This window comes from Sphaerodactylus townsendi, linkage group LG11, assembly GCF_021028975.2.
Source record: "Sphaerodactylus townsendi isolate TG3544 linkage group LG11, MPM_Stown_v2.3, whole genome shotgun sequence".
NCBI lineage: Eukaryota > Metazoa > Chordata > Lepidosauria > Squamata > Sphaerodactylidae > Sphaerodactylus > Sphaerodactylus townsendi.
Window position 1 is genome coordinate 48,482,103 of NC_059435.1, and position 21,010 is coordinate 48,503,112.

General features: G+C 43.5%; 1 protein-coding gene and 1 long non-coding RNA gene across 2 annotated transcripts in view; one reads left to right on the top strand and one right to left on the bottom strand.

Annotated features, from left to right (window-relative positions):
- Positions 1–21,010, bottom strand: part of NXPH1 (neurexophilin 1) — a 191,635-nt gene that overhangs the window by 20,112 nt on the left and 150,513 nt on the right. The window lies entirely within an intron of this gene.
- LOC125440911 lies at positions 13,916–18,564 on the top strand. Its single transcript, XR_007245764.1, has 3 exons — positions 13,916–13,970; positions 15,959–16,097; positions 18,523–18,564. It is a non-coding gene; the product is annotated as an uncharacterized LOC125440911 (long non-coding RNA).

Genomic DNA, 21,010 nt, shown 5'->3' on the forward strand with positions numbered 1-21,010 from the left:
AGTATACCAGGAAGTAACATGGCAGTAAGGTGAGAAGCAGCTGAAAGGGAAACCTGGCATCTTTACCAGAAGCTGTTGGAGGGCAAAGGGTTGCTATATTAGTAACAGATTAACTGAGAGGATAGCAGTGTCCAGTGGGAGAACAGACCACATCAGTAGCCCAGTTTGCTAGCAGGTCTGCAGTTGCATTGTCTTAACAGTCCCTCATTCTTTCACAGCCTTCCACTGTGTATCCTTCCCCTTAGGTCACTGCTTAGCAGCAATTTTCTTTTACTGTTCTGTGCATTATATCACTGATTGTCACAAAATCAGTACTAAGAAAGTTGAATTTCCTGGGTAGCTACTGGCAGGATCAAGAAATGGATATCTGTGCTTCCTGAATCTTGTGAGACAGCTTTTCTTTATAATGCACAGTGATGGCATTGCACAGTCAAAATGATTTGAGAAAGCCTGTGGCTTAAGGGAGAACTTGCAATGACCTCAGTTTCCTTCTACCACTTGTATTTCAACTGTCATTCCAAAATCAATTAATTCCATTTAGAATGAAACAAAACTGGGGTGTCAGTAGGAGGAAGACCCAGAGTAAAATTACTTGTTTAGGCATCATACACCTGCATTCAAAAAAGCCATGATTTTTGCAGGAAAATTCCAAGGTCATACACCAATATAGTTTAAGGAAAGGCAAATTCTCTCCTCATATAGAGCATACAGTAAAGCTATGAATAACTGGCCAGGATCACAATGCCAGTTCACCATTTGGACACATTCTGATTTTCATTGTTGCTACTTTTAATAAAAGGGACTACTTTTTTGTGAGTCTCATAAGGATAAGTCACGTTTGTGGTCAGATTCTGCTGACCCATGTGTACAGTGACACGTTTGCAGTGGCATATCACCACAAAACAGGTACACCCAGCTCCTGGCCAAACACCCCCCACCTTTCTCTCTTGTAAGAAGTCTCCAAGCAGCTTACAAACTCCTTTGCCTTCCCACCTCCAACTCTGAGCCTGCCAACCTCCAGCCGGTTGATCCATGGTGCTTTACCTTCCCTTTCCACTTGGGGAAGTTGCCACCCAACTCTGCCCTGCGCATAGCAAAAACTCCCATGCACAAAGCTAAAATATTTACAAGCAGTGGGTTGGATCCAGACTAAAACTGTCAGCAGGAGACAGGCCTCTTCTTCCCCACCCCACCTGTAGCTCACTGATCTCCATGAAATGCTGCTCCTGGGAGATAGGGTACCCAGAGGAACAACATGAGGGGGTCTAAAGTGGGAAAAGGGAAATCAATGGAAATTGCCAATTTGGTTCCAACTTAACGTACCTGAAGTCTGTAATCACATTTCAATTGAAAACAATTTATGGGAAAAGTTGGGAGGGGTTTGCCTATCAAACCCAAAAGATACAAAAGTTTATGAAGTGGCAGTAAATCTGGGGGATTAATTTGCCCTGGTCCCTTTTCAAATAAGTCATGAGGCAATTATTGGTCAGCTGGGCAGCAGACATCCAATGGGACATGCAGTGGAGAGCCTATATATTCTAGTCTCACCCCTCCTTGCAGACTTTTGCTGCCTACAACTGACTCACCCACCCCCTCAATAATATAGCGGGAATAGGGCCCAAGCAGGAATTTTGGAAGCTGTTCCCTGATTGACAGTAAAGGAAAGCCCTTTTTTCACCTGCTCTGTGATATTTGGAATGCAAAGGGATAAGTTAAAATAATTAGGCCTCATCATAGACTGTTTTGGCCATAAATAGATTGGCACAGATAGGATGGGGTGCTCATGAAAGGCAGGGATGGGTGGCAATCATCTGAAGCCCTTGGGCATGATGGAAGGCATGTCCTGAAGAGACCTTCACTGCCTTTATGGTGAGATGGTGCTTGGGAAGATGTGTCTTTGGTGCTGAGCAGCATCTTTCTGAACCTGACAGTGGTTTTATGGTGCACCTGGGAAGACGTTGGAGCTTGGTACCTCTCAGCACAATATGTGCAAGTGAAGATGACAAGGCCAGAAGAAGCCACTGTCTGATTTTGGAGATAAAAAAATGCAGCGTTGGCAATGCTTTGGCTTTTTTTTTTGTCTGCATAGCATGGACAAACAAAACATTGGCAGGGATGGTGGGTTTTGTTTCTGTCTTTCCCAGCTCCTAATTTCAGTTTCCACTGAGTAGTTCACGCCCACCATTTTCTACCCTCTTCAGGAGGCTCCATTAGCAGAATGTTCCCACAGAGTTTCCTCTGCTTGCAGCTCATCCATGCGTCATGTCAGTGCATAAAGTTCATTAATAAAGTTAGTTTTTCCTGGTGATCCCGCGGACATGTCGTTATTTTCCCCTTTTTGTTTTAAATGAGATATCTTCACAGCTAAGACAACACAGGGATGCCAGATTGGCCATTTTGACAGGAGATCTCCCCACTCCCATTGGTTCTGTTTGCTGCTGCCAAGCTGGGCAATCAGGGTTGGGGGAACTGCTCAAGTAAATGGGGATGAAGGTGATACATTGGGGTGATACACTAGTTCCATGATGCCCTTTACTGTGCAATCCAGAAGTGAAATCATCCAGTTGGTCTGACAAAACCAGCACAGTTCCACTATTCAAGTTTGACATGGGAAAAGGATGACTTTCATTGATAAAATGGAGGAGGTGATAAAAGAGAGAAGGGGACTTTTCCCCCATTGGGGAAGAATGTGGGGCATAAATTAATACTGGGCCAAAACAGCATGAAACAAAGGAATATCCACCAAATGGGAAGTGATATAAATCTGATTAATAAATAAAACAATAGAACATGTTCAGCAAATCATTGGGTCAATAGGTCCATTCTGCACAGCACAAATAAGACATCATGAGGACAGGAAAAAAGGCACCTTGGGGAGGAACTCTGCACAGCTTTCCCCCCAAGATATCCTCAGAACATCTTGTTTCAGCTGAAGCCATCCTATTTTGAAGACTCAAAACTACTGTCCTTTTCTCTGCAAGTCATTTGCAAGTCGTCTCCTCTTGCTGTGTGGAGCTCAGGAGCTGAGGAGACATCTTATTTTTCCTGCCCAGCTGCTAAAGCTCTTTTGTCAGTTTCCTCTGCTGCTCATGCCCGACATTTTATGCTACTGCAGTGATTCTCCGTGCCTGCAGCCACTTGCTGAAGATTTTCCTACAACATTTGCTCTGCTGGCTCTGCTGCTGTGTCTCTTTTCAATCCAAAAAGTACATAGTTGTACTCAGCTCGTCCTGCTGATTCCTGAAATACATAGTTATCCCTTTTTAAATTTTTGATGAGCTAGCTTCGAAGATATGAACACATCATTTCAGAATCCATGCCAATTTTGATATTGTGTGTTTGTGTCTTCAAAGAAAGCTCATCAAAAAATTGTAAAAAGGGAAAACTATATATTGTCTGAATTGGCAGGATGAGCTGAGTACAGATAGAAAAGGCACCAGCAGTGGATCCTGTAGAGGAAATGTCCTGAGGAAAGATTCAGCAACTGACTGCAGGCACGAAGGATAACTCCAACACCACAAAATGTCGGGTGAGAGAGCTTTAAACTCGGGCAGAAGAAAATGACAGACAAGGAGGAAAGTGTCTTTCTACCCTGACACCTTTTTCGTCTGTTTTGTCTGGACAAAAAATGAGGAGGTACCTTTTTTAAAGACATCCCTAGGACATCTTATTTGTGCTGTGCAGAATGAACCATTGTGTCTTCCTGCAGGGCAGGGGGTTGGACTTGATGGCCCTTGTGGTCTCTTCCAACTTGATGATTCTATGTGTTAACAGATGTCAATTTTCATATGGCATCTTAGTTTTCAAATTTAAAAGTATTTGAGCTCAGTTCTCTATATTTAACAAGGGGGTATCTCTTCTAGGATCTGGATGCTCGTTATTAAAATATAACATAAAATATCTCCAATGACATTGGTCATAACTCCAAAGTACTCCAAGGTTGTCTGTCTTCACTTCAGTCATCCATGGCGACACTAGGCCTCTCCTTAATAAACTCTGGCCCCACCCATGAGGCCGGGCACACGCTGGATTTGGTCTTCGGGTCGGGGATAAACTTGGTCGTATCCTCCATCGATAGAGTGCCATGGTCCGACCATTATGCCTTGAAGGTCCGGGTGGACTTGCCACAGCACCCCCGTCTAGGCGACGGGCCGATTTATGCCCGCCCGCGGAGACTTATGGATGCACTTGGTTTCCTGAACGCTCTCCGGGACCCTGAACCCGCCGGCACACTCGATGAGCAGGTGGAGGACTGAAATGCCCGGCTCTCCGATGCCATCGATGCTGTTGCCCCCCAGCGTCCTCTATGTCCCCGATCTCGACGCGCTCCATGGTATACAGAGGAGTTGCGTCAGATGAAACGGAGTCTTAGACGTCTAGAGCGAGTATGGAGGAAATCTCGTGACGAAGCCGCGCGAACATCTTATAGGACGTTTATGAAAGCCTATGAGATGGCGACGAAGGAAGCGAAGAGGGTTTTCTTCTCCTCCTCTCTCGCGTCCGCTAGCTCTCGCCCAGCTCAATTGTTTCGTATAATTCGGTCACTGACCTCCTTGTCGGAGAGATCATCAAATCCTCAATTGGATATTAGCTGTGAGGCATTTCTGAGCTTCTTTGCGGATAAGGTTGCGTCGCTCCGCCACGACCTTCCATCCACGTTGGCTACAATTAGTGAACTGGAGACTCCCTTGCCGTCTTCAGGCCCTTGTTTGGCCCAGTTTTCCCTGCTCCGTGAAGCCGCTGTCGACAGGACCTTAGCTGCTGTTAGACCTACTACCTGTCCTCTGGACCCGTGCCCGTCTTGGCTTGTGAAAGCCTGCCGAGCGGAGCTACGGCCCCATCTGTTGAGTATCATCAATAGCTCCCTTGAGCAAGGAGTCTTTCCGGATGGGTTGAAGGAGGCAGTGGTCCACCCACTCTTAAAAAGACCATCATTAGATCCTAGGGATCTGGCCAATTACCGCCCCGTCTCGAATCTTTTGTTTCTGGGGAAGGTAATTGAGAGAGTGGTGCTGGAGCAGCTTCAAGGTTTCCTGGATGACGCATCGGCTTTCGACCCCTTCCAGTCCGGCTTCCGTGCTGGGCATGGGACGGAGACTGTTCTCGTCGCCGTCACAGATACACTCCGTATGCAGCTTGACTGCGGCGGATCGGCGCTGTTGGTACTGCTAGATCTTACCGCAGCGTTTGATGTGGTTGACCATGACCTTTTGACCCACCACCTGGCCGCCTCTGGAGTGCGGGGCACTGTCCTTCAATGGATTGCCTCGTTTCTCCGGGGTCGGAGTCAGCAAGTGAGGTGTGGGGATGAGACCTCCCGGAAGTGCCCGCTTCATTGCGGTGTACCCCAGGGGGCACTATTTTCCCCGTTATTTAACATCTACATGCGACCCCTTGCTCAGCAGGTACGGAGTTTTGGGCTGTCTTGTCATCAGTATGCGGATGACACCCAGCTCATTCTGTTGATGGAGGGGGGAACAGCCGCCGCCCCTGCGGCTCTACAGCATTGCTTGGAGGCGGTCGCTGGTTGGTTGCGACAGAGCAGGTTAAAACTGAATCCATCGAAGACGGAGATCCTCTGGCTGGGCCGTGAGGGGGAGAGGGGGATGTTTCAGCCGCCGGTGTGGGAGGGGGTCACATTGGCACCGACCCCCTCCGTACGCAACCTGGGGGTCCACCTGGATTCGTCTCTATCAATGGAGACCCAGGTGGCTCATATAACCCGGGTTGCTTTTTTCCACCTTCGCCAGGCCCGGCGGCTGGCCCCCTTCCTCTCCCAGACCGACCTGGCCACAGTGATCCATGCAACGGTCATCTCCAGGTTAGACTATTGTAACTCGCTCTACGCGGGCCTTCCCTTGCGTCTGATTCGGAAGCTAAAACTGGTCCAAAATGCAGCTGCGCGCCTGCTCACAGGCGGTGCCACCTGGGATCATATCCAGCCTGTGTTGCGCCAGCTGCACTGACTCCCAGTAGAGTTCTGAATCATTTTCAAGGTGTTGGTGTTGACCTTTAAGGCTTTACGCGTCCTGGGACCTTCGTACCTCCGGGACCGCATCACCCCACATGTCCCTGTACGGCCCCTCCGTTCTGCGGAGGCCAACTTACTGGTGGTCCCTGGCCCCTCGATGATACGGCTGGCCTCCACACAGGCCAGAGCCTTTACGGCTCTGGCCCCAGCCTGGTGGAACGCTCTTCCGCCAGCTGTCCGGGCCCTGCGGGACCTTACTGAATTCCGCAGGGCCTGCAAGACAGAGCTGTTCCGCCGGGCTTTTGGAGGAACCAGCCGTTGATGGTGCCCCCCCTCCCCCGGCCTCTACATCTGTGCCTCTGTCATCCTGGGACTGGTTGCGCTTCCCTCCCCTGAAAGAGGGTTTGAAATGGAATCGTCGGACGCCATTCTGCAAACCAATTCTAGTTAGTATGCTTAATTTTCTATTTTATCGCTGCTTTTAATAAGTTTTAGTCGTTTTATCTTGTACATGTTGGGTAATATGCTGTACACCGCCCAGAGCCCTCCGGGGATGGGGCGGTATAGAAATTGAATAAATAAATAAATAAATAAGTGGCTAATCTGTTAATTTATTTCAAAATACATAATGTTCCACCTTCTTGAAGATGCACTTTGAGATGGGTCAGCAGACCTGCTACACCCACACTCTGCTCTGAGACAAGTTGAATTCTTAAATCTAGAGATTATACAAATGGCTCTTTGCCAAATTGCTTAGAACATGAATTGCATAACTTGGCCTGCTTCAGCTAGCCAGGGGCAAGACAAAGAACTGTGGGTGACTTTGAAGCCTTCACAACTGGAAGATTGTTTAGCACTCTCCCCTCTGTCCTTACAGCCTACACCTGTTCAATAGGTATTTCCTACACGCATTCAAGCTTATGTTCGTAGGTATAAGGGACAGACACTTACTTTAAAAAAATAGGTCTAAATTTATTAAAGGTACCCCTGCCTCAGGGACCATACTTGAGAGGAAAGGAGGCTTCCCCTTTCAGGGCAAAATATAAAAGTTTTAAATAAATGAAATAAATAATACTGATATCAAATTCTGTGCTTCTGTGGAATTGTATGCACATCCCTACCTATCAGCCCTTTTTGGTCCCACTTTCCTGGGGAATATAACATAATATAACATGGTAGGCTAGGTGACTATAATTTATTGCAGAGCAATGCAAAAACACTTGGTGTTCACACAGCCCATATAACTATGCATGCCACAGTAAGAGAAAAGTAACAAAGTTCTTTGTAAACAAATGTCCATGTAAGAAAATTGTCCAGTTTCCAATTTTTGCAAAAAAAATAGGCCTAGAACTTTTACTAAGGTTATCAACCTCGAAGTGAGACCAGGAGTTTTCCTAGAATTGCAACTGACCATCATCTAGACTACACAGATCACTCTCCCTGGGAGAAATGGCACATTCAGAAGGTGAAGTCTATGATATCACATCTCTGCTGAGCTCCTTTCTCTCTTCAAACTCCATTTTCCACTGGCACTGCCCCCAAATCTCCAGAAATTTCCCAAGCTAGTGTCCACAACTCTAACTCCTACTCATAACAGAACTTGATAATTTAGAAATCTATATTCCTCTAGTTTATGAGGAAAAGAACATTTTAAATATTAATTAAAAATTCTGCTTTGATCAATCATGCAAGGAACTGGTCCAGAATTAAAAACAGATAGAACGGAGAACCAAAAACAATAAAAAATAGAAAAATACCTGGTCATTAATATGAAGTTCAGTCTGCTGCAAATTATAAATCCAACAAAGTCACCCTACCCCACCCACAATGAATTAGATATGGAAAACTGGGTATAATGAAAAATGAGACGTTACAGAATGATCATAAAGCTTCTCAGCACAAATCTAACTTTGGCAGTCATGTTGAAAAGGAAAAGGTTTATAGTTTTTGTAGACCTGCATGACACCTTCTGGAGAAGGAAGCTTTTTATTCGGTAAAGGAACAGATGTTTTGGCAGATAGCATACAGAATCTCCTGTCAGAGACTATAAACTAAGCTGGAAGGGATAAAAAAAAAGAATGTGGAGAAAAATGTGAAGTATAAAACAAAGGAGCTAAAATGATATAGATAAGGCAGAAATGCATAACAATACAGGTGCTTTGTTGTTAAAGCACTCAAGAAGGAAAAAGTGAGCTAGTTTAGTAAGAAATACTCTGAGTTTTTAACACAACTGATTCCCTTGTGGGTATATATTTAAAATATTTATTGCTTTCATTTCAGGACCCAAGGATAATAGCAGCAATATATATGGATAAAAAATAAAAACATTAAAAGTGGATTAAAAAAACATTGAAAGTGAATAAAAAATAAAAACATTAAAACAACGGATAAAAACCATACTAATGGCCCAATCCAGAGTTTCTGGGAGTGTAAGGGATACCTCCACCAGTGAAGAGGGCAAAGATGCCAGTGTCCAGGCACTCCACAGCTCCATGGTGGTGAATCCCAGAATTGGGCACCCCTGCAGAGCTGCGCTGGCATCTGATTGGATGCTGGCATGAAGTGGGGACAGGCTGGGATGTTCCCAGGGGTGGAGCTAACTTTAGTTGGCTTCCACTAGGCATCTGAGTTAGGAACATCATGGCCCAAAGCTTGGACTTATGCCACCCGAGGGCTTCCTAGGTGGCCCGAAGTTTTCTCCTTTTTTCGCCCTGGAAATCCTTTGGAGGCTTTCTCAGCTACCACAGCCCTGAACCAGTTGGAAAAACGAAAGCTTCTGAGTATTAGGAGATTAACTTTATAACTGTGAATATAATAAAAAATAAGGCTTTCTTTAACATTGTCTTTCTATGACAAGATTATCATCATTAAGCTAATGATAACACTGACAAAGCTGCTTTTTCTTATACAAGACTCTCACATTTTCTTATACAAGACTCTCACATTCAAATTTATGGTTGTACATTATAAAAAAGAGAGATTAATCTAGGATTTCATTTGGAACAAAAACTAACAAGAACTGATTGGTGTCAAGTTCTAGAAAAGGGGGGTTAGTGACCTTATTTTTATTACACCGTCAAATTACTTTAGTTAGCAGTAGACTTGTACATAGGGTTGCCAGCTCTGAGTCTGAAAACAGATAGAGATTTTGAAGCCTGGGGAAGGTGTGGCTTGAAGAAGGAGGGACTTCAATGGGGAATAATGCCATAGGGTCCACCTTCCAAAGCAGCCATTTTCTCCAGGTGAACTGATCTCTGTTGCCTGGATATCAGTTGTAATAGTAGCAGATCAGAGATTGGTCGGCAACCTTACCTGCATATGAGAGTTTGTTTCATTTCTCTAATTTTTGTTATCAGTTCCCAAATGGACTTAAAAAAAAATAGGATTGCTTCATTTGGTTTTGTTTCTGCCTGGACGTGTTGCCTTGGATTTTCCAAGTTGGTTGGGCACTGTCCAATCAAAGGAACTGCCCAACAACAAGTCACGGGCCCAAAGAATCCCAGGGCCATGGCAACGTCAACGAAGACAGTGTGGGACCTGGCCTGGTACAGAAAAGATCCAGATAGGAAGAATAGATCATGGGGAGAGCACCTGGTGGATTGGAAAAGAGGACAGGCAGTCCCAGCCTCACTAGGCCCAAGCAGGTAGAAAGAAAGCTCCTTCAGAAAAGGTTGGGAGGGTGGGTCAGGGTGATCCCAGACCCAGGAAGTAGCCCCATTGGTGTAGCCCCTGGACTGGAGGGAGAACTAGAAGGCAGGGATGTCCCTTACTCAGGAAACTCTTCAAAAATTATATCCAAGAAGGCCAGACTACTTCCCAGAATATAAGAGAGAGGATCTTGGCAGCCAGATAAGTTCAGGCAGCCTCCACTCCCTCTTAATAACTGAGGACTTCTGGAGGCCTTCCAAGAAGAAGGGGGAAACTGGAAGGCACTACATCCCTCGACTCTAACTAATCCCATAACGTCACTGTTGTTTCTTTTGTTATTGTTGTTTCATGTTCTTAATTCTATTCCATCATTTTCCATTTCTTTCAATGGAAGATCTCCTTTCTTCTTGGGACTATATTTTCATCCAATGTGGCCTCAGGAACGCTGTAGCACTCCCCTAGGACATATGCACTTCCAAATTTTTGGACAGATAGACTAAAGAGTTCCCCTCTTTGAGGTAATGAAAGGGACCCATATTTAACATGAATGTCAATAGGAGCATTGATAGTAGAGATTCCAAACACACACAGACAGTGGCATTCAGCAAAGAAATCTGGCACAGCATTCACTTAGCTGGATTGTAGGACAAGGAAGAAGCAAACTGATAAGGCAACACCATTTGATGGATCAAAGAAGGCAAATCATTTGGGTAGATAGGCAGGAAGTAGATATTTGCTTGGACAAGGAATAAGGTTTGAGCAATAGGTAAGAAGGGCAGCATAGAGTGCAAATTTGGCACAGTGGAGAAGGTGTTAAAAGGAGAGGGGAATAAAGTTTTACCCCATATTGTTCAGGACTACAGTACTTCCAACATGTATGTAAGCGAGGTCCAGAGCGAGGGGGAACTGCGCCCGGGGCATGCGTGTGCCCTGAGTCCCTGCCACTCCCACTCCCACGCCCACCCCCACACCAGAACACCCCAGAATGGTCTGGAATGTCCCTGCCATGCCTCTGCACTGGTGCACGCCCAGTGTGTTGTGCGCACAGACACACACCAGTCCCCTTGGTGCTACGCCACTGATGTAATACTAGTAGCGACAGCTAGCAGTCAATCAAAAAACCCCATAGCTTATCCTCCCACCTTTCAGGAACATAGTTTAGTTCCTTATTAGGAGAATGCTAATTAGGAGGACATTGACAACCTTTTAGAAATTAAGCCAAGTAGTCAGAAAGAAGAAAGAAGGCAGTAACAAAATGGAAGAAAATAATGATTTTTTTTAAAATTTAAGCTGCTTAGACAAGGAATTTGTTTCATTTTCATATTATAATAATTGCAGAACACCCTGTTCTCATAATTATTGTAAGTAATAACAAGAAAAACAATGCTAGTTAACTGAATGGTTTCAAGGCAAATGAAATACAGTGGTTCAAACTGAATGATCTGTTGCTGCTATTCCCGTAAAGGACTGGGTGTTGTTAAAGAAAATTGAAAAGAATGAAATATTACATCCAAAAATCTATGATCACCAATGTCTTGTTAACCTGGGATAACCTATGCCCGTGGTGGCAAACCTTTGGCACTCCAGATGTTATGGACTACAATTCCCATCAGCCCCTGCCAGCATGGCCAATTGGCCATTGTAGTCCATAACATCTGGAGTGCCAAAGGTTCGCCACCACTGACCTATGCTGTAACTGAGTCCACCAAACCCCCCACCCCACCCCCTCACAGCTGCAACATCAGTACAGCTTGTCCTTTAGTAGGCTAGTCAGGACTCCAAAGCAAACGATGTATGGTTGCTGGTTGAGATCACTATTGCAATTTAATAAACAATAACAGAACAATGTCCTATGAAGTAGTATGTCAACGTAGCAATAATATTTCATTATTTATAAATGAATAGCTTTCTTGAACAAAAGCTACATAAGAAAGATTTGGGAGATGAAATTAGTAAATTTGAATTATGCTTTCTGCTCCCAAAAAACTGTCACTGTCACATTTTTATACCTTCTTATTAAAGAAAAATCCCCAGATTGAAATATAAGAAATCCTTAGGCTAAGGTATAAAAGCAAGATTTTGGTCCTCTCCATTATTATATGTTTGTCCTTTCTCAGTGTGTAATCTCTTTTGCAAATAACATAGACAAAATATTACAACAATGGCCTTTCACCCCTGCTGACTTACAGGATTTATCAAATTGGTTCCAATCAATATTGGTCACACAAACACTGACAATGTACGTGTGTGGTGGCTCTGTGCAGTGGTTAAATGTTTTTTGGGAAATGGTTGTATGTTGTCTGCCAGTTTTGCTACTAAGCTAAAGAATCCATTAAACTTGTTTTGCTTGATTATGTAACCAACATACCACGAAAATATCATTGCACACCTTGTTATATGTTGACAGCAGCTAGATTAATATTTGCCAAGGGTTGGAAATCCTAGCTGCAACTGGAAAAAACATGACTAGTTTATTAGGTCAAAGAAAACCTATGTCTTGTTAAAAATTTAGCCTTTTAAAAACCTCAAGACATAAAAGAAATGGAAAAACGTGGAATTTAGTGTTTATTAGAATGGAAAACTTTGATAGGGAGACTAATATCTTTAACATACATGTTTGTGTGTGTGTGCGTGCGTGCGTGTTCTATGAAATCCACTAGATAAGACATTTTGCTATTAATGCCATAAATGTTTTCATGGAGTTATATCCTTTTTTGATAAAAAGGAACAAAAATGCCATTTTAAGTATCACTTGATTCTTTTTTATGATTTATTTAAATATATTTATAACCCATCTTTTGGCCATAATGAAATTTAACAAACATGGCATTTATATTGTTGGCCTTCCATATAGGCACTGACTGGACCCAGACTTTCCACAAGGTTGCTGGATAATGTATCCTCCAATTGCATTGTCAAAGAGCCTTAAAGCCAAAGTCCTGTTTAAGGGGGCAAGTTGGGTAAGAGAAAATTCAAAGAGGCTGAAATGTGAATCCTCACATTCTAGGCCTCTTCCGCACATGCAGAATAATGCAGTTTCAATCCACTTTCAATGTACTTTGCAGCTGGACTTTACTGTACAAAATAGCAAAATCCACTTGCAAACAATTGCAAAAGTGGATTGAAAGTGCATTATTCTGCATGTGTGGAAAGGGCCTTAGGGTAATACTATCACCTGTCCCCTTACTACCCCATCAGCCAGAGACCCAAACTCTAGCCCTCCTACATTCCAAGAACAGGAAATCTTGGAATCCTACAAGGTAGTATGCTTCCAAGGTGAATTCTAGAAAACAATTATGCGGGGAGCTGCAACCAATATAGGCCAAAGTATTGGATTCAGATTGCAGCCATGGAACTCAGTAACATCACAAAATAAAAGTAAAGTGATTTATTATAAAATTATGCAGGAAAATATGATTTAAAAAGCAATGGAGAATAAGGATAAAATAATGAAGCAATATATCTAATCTGCGCCCATTCGCAAGTCTTTGTTCAAGATCAAGACGTTACCCAATCATTGGTACATGATTTCAAAGTCCAAAGTTCAGGACAAGAGTTCCAGCCAGGCATAACCCACCCAAAATCACAAAATGTACCAAAGTTAAATATGATCCACACAAAAGACAAAATTAGAATGAAAGATCTCTCTTTATACCCAATGACCACATTAGAGTCATTCTAGCCAACCAATTGAATGCATAGCAAATGATGTAACTTGACCAGCCACAGTCAGATATGTTATATCAATCAGGTGACTTTGCCAATTAGACCAGATACTCTGCAGCTGCATTGGGTTCAATTAAGCAATCACCTTCTCTCACCCATTAGTCCATGCTCTAAATTAGATAGAATGTTCTCTCTCAGATGCTTGTGGCCAAGGGCATATCTACAGAAAATGGTGCCCAGGAAATGATGGCAGGCAGGACATGATCTGGCCTAAGGCAACATTCCCTGTTCAAAACATGGGAAGGAGGGGGGCAGAGATGTCCCCACAACAAGCTGAATTTCCCATTAACCCAGTCTAGCCTGTAGTCATCCCAGAGGCGTAGCTGGGCCAAACTGCGCCCGGTGCACAGAGTGTTTTTTCCGCTTTCTGCCCTCTCAAGTCATCATCGCCATTACTCATTCTTTCCTGACATTTTTGTTTTTTTTCTAGGTATTTTGAGGCTGAAAAACCCGGCCTATTTACAGTTCAAGGAGAAAGCTGCCTGATGAACTATACTTCCCAGGAGACCTTGTGAGCCCCAAGGTCTCCTGGGAACTGTAGTTCCTCGGGCAGTTTTCCCCCTGAACTGTAACTAGGCCACTTTTTTCAGCCTCAAAAAGTACTACACAAAGAAAAGGAACGTAGGTAAGTGTGAGAAGGGGGTTGGTGTGTGTGTGTGTGTGCCGTGAGGGGGGGGGGCACGGGGGTCTGCAGGGGAAAGGGAGAGGGGCCAGGGGGCAATTTTGCATCCCCCAGGATTTTGCATGACGCACCCCCCCCCCTTGGCCCTCCGCCACAGAGTCATCCAGTCCTTTTAAACCACCTGATTGCCTAGGACTCTTTACACACATGCTTTGCATCCCGACTCTCCAGATCATCTCCCCTTCCCCATGGGGGATGAGAGATGGCATCTTTTCCTGTTCCTTATCCAGCAGCCACCATTTATGTCTGGATTCCTCATAGCCTGGGTCTGACCCCAAATCCCCCCTTCACCAGGCCCCAAATTTCCAAATTTTTCCTTCTTCCTCCTTCCTCCAGCCTGACTCCAGTCCAGAGTGCAGCACCCCCTGCCAGAGAGAGAAAGAAGAGCTGACCTGGATATGACACCATTGCACTCCAGGAATTGTTGAACCCTGTAGAGTTTCCAGAGATTTCTAAAGCAGAATAGTGTCACTTCTGTGTTTCACTTCTGGCATCCCCCAATCCAATTCCTATCAGTTCCCGGTCACTGGCTGGTAACCTCAGTCTGCATGCTCCAGCTGCAGCCACTTACAGGGACAGGGTGGAGCTAAATTCTGCTTTTAAATGGCATGGAGTAGCTCACAGCCACACATCATATACATGCTTTTAGTTCTTTTAAAGACTTTTCCCTTTTCCCCACCTAACTATGCCGTGGTCCTACACATCAGCTGGGCTGGAAAAGAGAAGGTCAGAGGAAAGGGATTTGTGATGTGGCATGACCATCACTTCTGCACAAGCAGGATGGAGAAATGCGGGTAGGAGGACTGAGGGCTACAGTGAGCAGAGCAGGAATTGTGGGAAATGATTTCTGCCTGTTTCTACCTTGCTTGTTGTGGCTGCCACAGCAGGGGGCGCTGCTTCATACAGATAGGGTAAACTGAGTTTATTCTAGGAACACAGCATTATCTAGTACTATATCAGCTCCTGCTGTTTAGGAACTGCAAATCAGTACATTAGGAATGTAATATAAAATGTTGGAGAAGAATATATTCATGCCATGTATCGTTTCAGACAGTCACCTTGGGATGGAAAAGAAATACATCAAGAGACCTGGCATAACCCTTTATCCCCTAGCATCACCTCTCTTTCACCCTTTGAACAGGCAAACTATTGTCTCTGAACACTTTGTCTTTTAAATAAGCACTTTGGGGGCTGATAGTGCAAGTTGCATCTTGTTTGCAAAGTCCTGACACTGCTTGTCTGGTGCTTTCTTGATTTAGCATTTAAGCACTAGTTCAAGAAAGTACTTGTATCTTACAATGCAAGTGAAGATGATAATTAAGTGGTCATCTAATGTACATGCTGTTTTGAATTGGAGCTCTAAATCGGATCTTTGTCATTGAATAAGGTGCACTGTAAATCTACCCAAGATTAAGAAATATAATGGAAAATCCTGCTGAAATCGTTTCTTGCTATCTGTGGATGAATGCTTGGGTTTCTTTGCCAATATTGCATCATTGAGAAGGGTCATTTTTCACTTGGACATTGTGAAGAGAAAGCTGAAAAACACAATCTTTTAAAAAAGACTCCAGAGCAAAATTACATCTAGAAGTGTACAGAGGGAAACAAAGCCCACATAGATATAGGAACACTGCAACACTTGACAAGGAAACAAACAAGGATATTCCGGTTGGCAAATTGACTCCAACAGTAGTCAGTATTCTAGCATTCCATATTTCTCATCAATGTCTTTTTACTCCAGTGAAAAATCAAAACAAAATCTTCCCACCTACTAGCTCTGCAAATTGAGATCTGCAAATTAAGTAGCATTTTCTCTTTTCTTGTATATCAGCCAACTTCTACAATATTATTTCTGGAATGAATCTTAGCTGGTTATTATGCTAATGATGGCAGAACAGGCAAAGCCTAATGCATCTTGTCATGTTACACAGATTATTAACTCACTGGTGCTGTATGGTGTTGTCAACAATCCAAGAAGAGGCAAGTCAAATGATGCAGGAAGTCTAGTTGTAGACTTTCAAGTGTGGGACCACTTTTGAGGCTGCACAGCAAATTGCCAAACCATCCCAGGTAAGTATTTTCCCTTCAGATATGTATTGAATGAAGGTGTGTGCAGTGAATGTGCATACTAGATGAGCAGAATGTTGGCCACTGGTCCTGCCACACCTGCTCTGCTTGCTAGGTGACCTAAGGATAGTCAGTCTTTCTCAGCCGTAATCTATTGCACAGTTGTTGTTAGGATAAAAGGGAGAAAAGAAGAACTGTAAGCTGCTTTGGATATATAGTAATGAGAAAAGTGGGGTATACATTTCTTTAAAATATGTGTTTTTTCTGCAAAAATGGGGGCCTGATTGGGGCCTGCCTTTCTGTAATCCCCAATTATATGTCTCCAGCCTGAGTGTATTTATTTTATTTTTATTGAATACCCTGCCTTCTCTAGCCTAAGCCATGTTCAAGGTGGCTCACAACTAAATTTCCAATTATAAAAGCAAATTACAAAAATGACATATAAATAATTAAAAAGTTAAAAAATAGAACAATTCAACAATCCAGGAACACAGAACTGTAACTATCACTGATCAAGAGGGATGAATGCACGAAGATTTTAAAAATCTGATGATTATAAAATTTAGGGCAGCGTTAATTTAACAGGTCAGATACACTGAACTCTATGTGACAGATCCTTGGGAAGGAAGGAAGGAAGGAAGGAAGGAAGGAAGGAAGGAAGGAAGGAAGGAAGGAAGGAAGGAAGGAAGGAAGGAAGGAAGGAAGGAAGGAAGGAAGGAAGGAAGGAAGGAAGGAAGGAACATGAACACATGAAGCTTCTTTATACTGAATCACACCATTGGTTAATTAAGGCCAGTATTGCCTACTCAGACTGACAGTAGATCTCTGAAGTCTCAGGCAGAGGTCTTTCATATTATCTTTTACCTGATCCTTTCCACTGGAGATGCTGGAAATTGAATCTGGGACATTGTACACACAAAGCAGATGCTCTACCACTGAGTCATGACCCCTCCAAACCTCACTAAATAAGAATTTCAAATGAAGAAACAGCAGAGTGGGGGGTGCTTAATTTTTTTCCCAGCCTACTACCATTCTGCTCCAAATTGCCCCTTAGTTACCCTTTCAAAAAGGGGATTTGGATTTTCCCAGTAGGATAGCAACTAGAATGTGGGGATGACTAGAAACATAGAACAGGAAGCAGTCTTCTCAACTCCAAAGCAGTCCTCCTTCCAAAGCAATTTTTCATTTCAAAAGAGGGTATAAGTGACAATGGAGTTATATGAAATATGTAGTCAGCCAGTTACCCTATACAAGATTCTTCCCCTTTGTAAAACTTCACAAACACCAGTCAGGTGCTCATATGCAAATCATTCCAAAGGCTTGGGGTTTTTTTTTAATCCAATGCTTGGTTGTTGTTTTTTAATCCAAATAGCTAAATTTTGATACTGAGATTTAGAATCATAGGCCCTTTCTGCACTGTGGAAAGGGTGCCCCTGCACCGACAGGAATTCTGCCGGTGGAGGGGTGGGGGCCGTTAGCATGGGAGCGTGCGAGCGGCCCCCGCAGAGGCCAGTGTGGGAGAGGCGGCTCCGCACGGAGCCACCTCTTCCTCAAGCTCATTCTCTTCATCACTCGTTATCTCATGTTGCCCTGCTGGACTCCTAAGACCCGCCCACGCTGCCCTCCGACCTCCAGGGGTCGGAGGACAGTAAGGGACCGTCTCAGCAGTCCAGTAGAGCGACGCAGGACAACGAGGTGAGTGGGGGGAGACGGGGAAAACAGTGTGTTCCTGGCGGTGCCATTTGCACTGCGCCGACGGGAACATGCTGTTTTCCAAAACCTCCCTCCAGGAGGGAGGTTTTTGGAGGCGGCCTGACGCCACTCTGGGGGAGGTGGAGGGGAGCCAGGTTGGCGCTGCTACGTTTCAGCAGCACCGCCTGTGCGAACGGCTCCCTGGGGACGGCGTTTTTGCCGTCCCCAGGGCGCCGTATTTGGCTTGTGCGGAAAGAGTTGGAAGAGACCACATAGACCAGGGGTAGGGAACCTGCGGCTCTCCAGATGTTCAGGAACTACAATTCCCATCAGCCTCTGTCAGCATGGCCAATTGGCCATGCTGGTAGGGGCTGATGGGAATTGTAGTTCCTGAACATCTGGAGAGCCGCAGGTTCCCTACCCCTGACATAGACCATCAAGTACAATCCCCTGCCATGCATGAACACATAATCAAAGCACTCCTGACAGTTGGCCATCTGTTTAAAAACTTTTAAAGAAGGAGGTTCCACCACATTCCAAGGCAGTGTATTCCACTGTCAAACAGCCCTTACTTTCAAAAAATCTTCCTCATGTTTTGGTGGAATCTCTTTTCCTGCACCTTGAATCCATTACGCCTTGTCCTAATCTCTGGAGCAGAAGAAAACAAGCTTGCTCCCTCTTCAGCATGACATTTAAACATGGATATCATGTCACTCCTTAACCTTCTCTTTTCCAGACTAAATCCCCTACTGTATCTTCTGTTCCATTTCTCCATGATTGAACACTGTTTTCCTTTTGGGCGAAAACTGAGGCAAAGAAGGTATTGAGTAGTTCTGCCTTTTCTCCAATCCCTGTTAACATTTTGCCATCTTCCCCTTGCAGTGACCCTATCATATCCTTTTTTCCGCCCGTTTGCTGTGGACATAACCAAAAAAGCCTGAGATCATTCTGAGCTTTTCTGACTTTCTCCCTACATGTCCTGGCTATTTGTTTGAATTCTTCTTCAGTAATTTTCCCTTTTTTCCATTTCTTGTACATGTCCCTTTTGAATCTCAGCTCAGTTGAAAGTTTTTAGGACATCCATCCTTATGACATCCTTGTAACATAATGAAAACTGAAGACCCTTTCATTTTTGTATTTAATTCCTTGTGGAGACCTTGAATTTCCCCCTTCCCCTTGCTTGATTCCTCAAAACAATTATTTGGGGGAAAGCTGCCTCTTCGTTGACAGCTGGACTTATTGAAAGAAAGGTTTGTCAGGTCCCTCAGTGTTTTTTAAATCCAGAATTCTATTTAAGTGCTACAATATGTTTATATATCCACATATCAAAATAATATGCTACCCTGTTGAGTAGTATTTTGGCATTCTATAGAATAACTAGCCTCAAAATCTCAGTACGTGGTCGTCACTCACTGACAACTGGTGAGAATCATTAGTATGCTGTCATTCTGTATACCGTATGGCATCATGTCCATTCATGATGCAACCACCACCCCCATATTTATGACAATAATGTTGGATCCCATGGAACTTACCCACTAGCACTGGCACTTTGGTCCGGTATAAGATGCTTTCTGATGCTTCAACAGTTTCCTCCCTTGCTACAAGTTTCTTGCACTGGAGGAAAACACCATTAGCTGAAAAGGACCAACTCAATAATAACAATATGACTGCATCAGTTTGGCACCAATAGCATGTAGTGTTTGCTTTCTATAATTTCTGGCTTTATATATTGTATTTAATTTAAATAAAATGTAAGTTTAAGATTACAAAAGACAATTCCTGGATTTCCAGGATGAGTCTGTTAACAATTTATACACAACACTAGATAATATCCTTTGACTGGTATTCAATACTAGTTTTTATGTCATCTCCACATTGTGTTTCCTTTATCGCTCTTCAACATTAAGGAAACATTAAGGAAATAGGTGGGGCTTACATCTACACCAGCTTCTTCTCTCAGCCTAATTAGTGTTTGGGGGCAGTTGACCATGGAGGCCTCATTTAGACTTTTCAAACTTTTAAAAAAATTCCTCGTACTTTTTTTGTAAATTAACTGGATAAGCAATTTGCTGGGCTGAGTTTCTAAGGGTATACAAGCACTCGTGAACTCTACAGCTCTCTCTGTCTCTCTCTTCCACTTTCTCCCCATTGTTTGATTTATTACCATTCTCCTGTAGTTTAGACATGTACTTCTTCCTCCACAAGTTCCTGGAGCAAATGCAGACAATGGCCCTGCTGATTCTTGCACAATTCCCATAATCAGTTTTCTGTGTACAGAACCACAGGATGACAGTATATATGCTCTTTCAAGGATTTTCCTTTTGTGTCAAGGTAACCACTGTCCATTCTCTGCCTAAAACAGTGCCTGCTTTCTCAAAAAAGTGCTGTAATCAGTTTTTCACTTTCCTGTGTGTGCCCAAATTCCATTAAAAACATCTGCCAAGCGATATGCATTTAAAAGTTTCTTTGTCGCTTAAGTTATGTGTGTGTGCCAGGGAGGTTAATGTTAGAATTTCAACTCCCATCACCAGTGTTGGGACTTGCTTTTGGGGGGAGGGCTTGTTGGGAGGCGGGGCTCCCTTTCAATCAAGGACTAGAAGCAACAAACCTTATAACCTTGCTCCCTCCCTATCATGGCACTTGACATTTGGAGCCACCCATCCTGGTATTTTTTTCAAATATATTGAGGGTTATAGTAATACAAAGCTATACAAAACAACAACTGTAACAATGATGGCTAAGATGACTATTTCTATGTGTTTGATAGTCAGTAAAGACTTGAAACTTGTTATCAATAGAAGCTGAAGGTTAGATGATGGCAGAAGCTTTGTACAACCTATCTGGTTCAGGCCTCTGTAGTGCTCTTGAAATATCTTATGGTTTTAATTACCACCCATAATTTGAATCTTGCCCAAAGGCTCCCTGTGATCCAAAAATATCTGCTTCAGGTTCCAACTGCTTCAGGCTTAACAGTGTATGCAACACTGTTACAAGATCATCTTATGTACACATATATATATGTACATATGTACACATATATACATATATACATACATACATACATACATACATACACAAACCTATATATAATATGTTTGTGTATATTATATGTGTATGTGTTTGTGTATATACAGACACTCACACACAATTATCATAGCCATCATTGTTACATTGGTTGTTTTTTGTATCATCCTGGTAATTGGGCAAGGTGCCAATTGGCC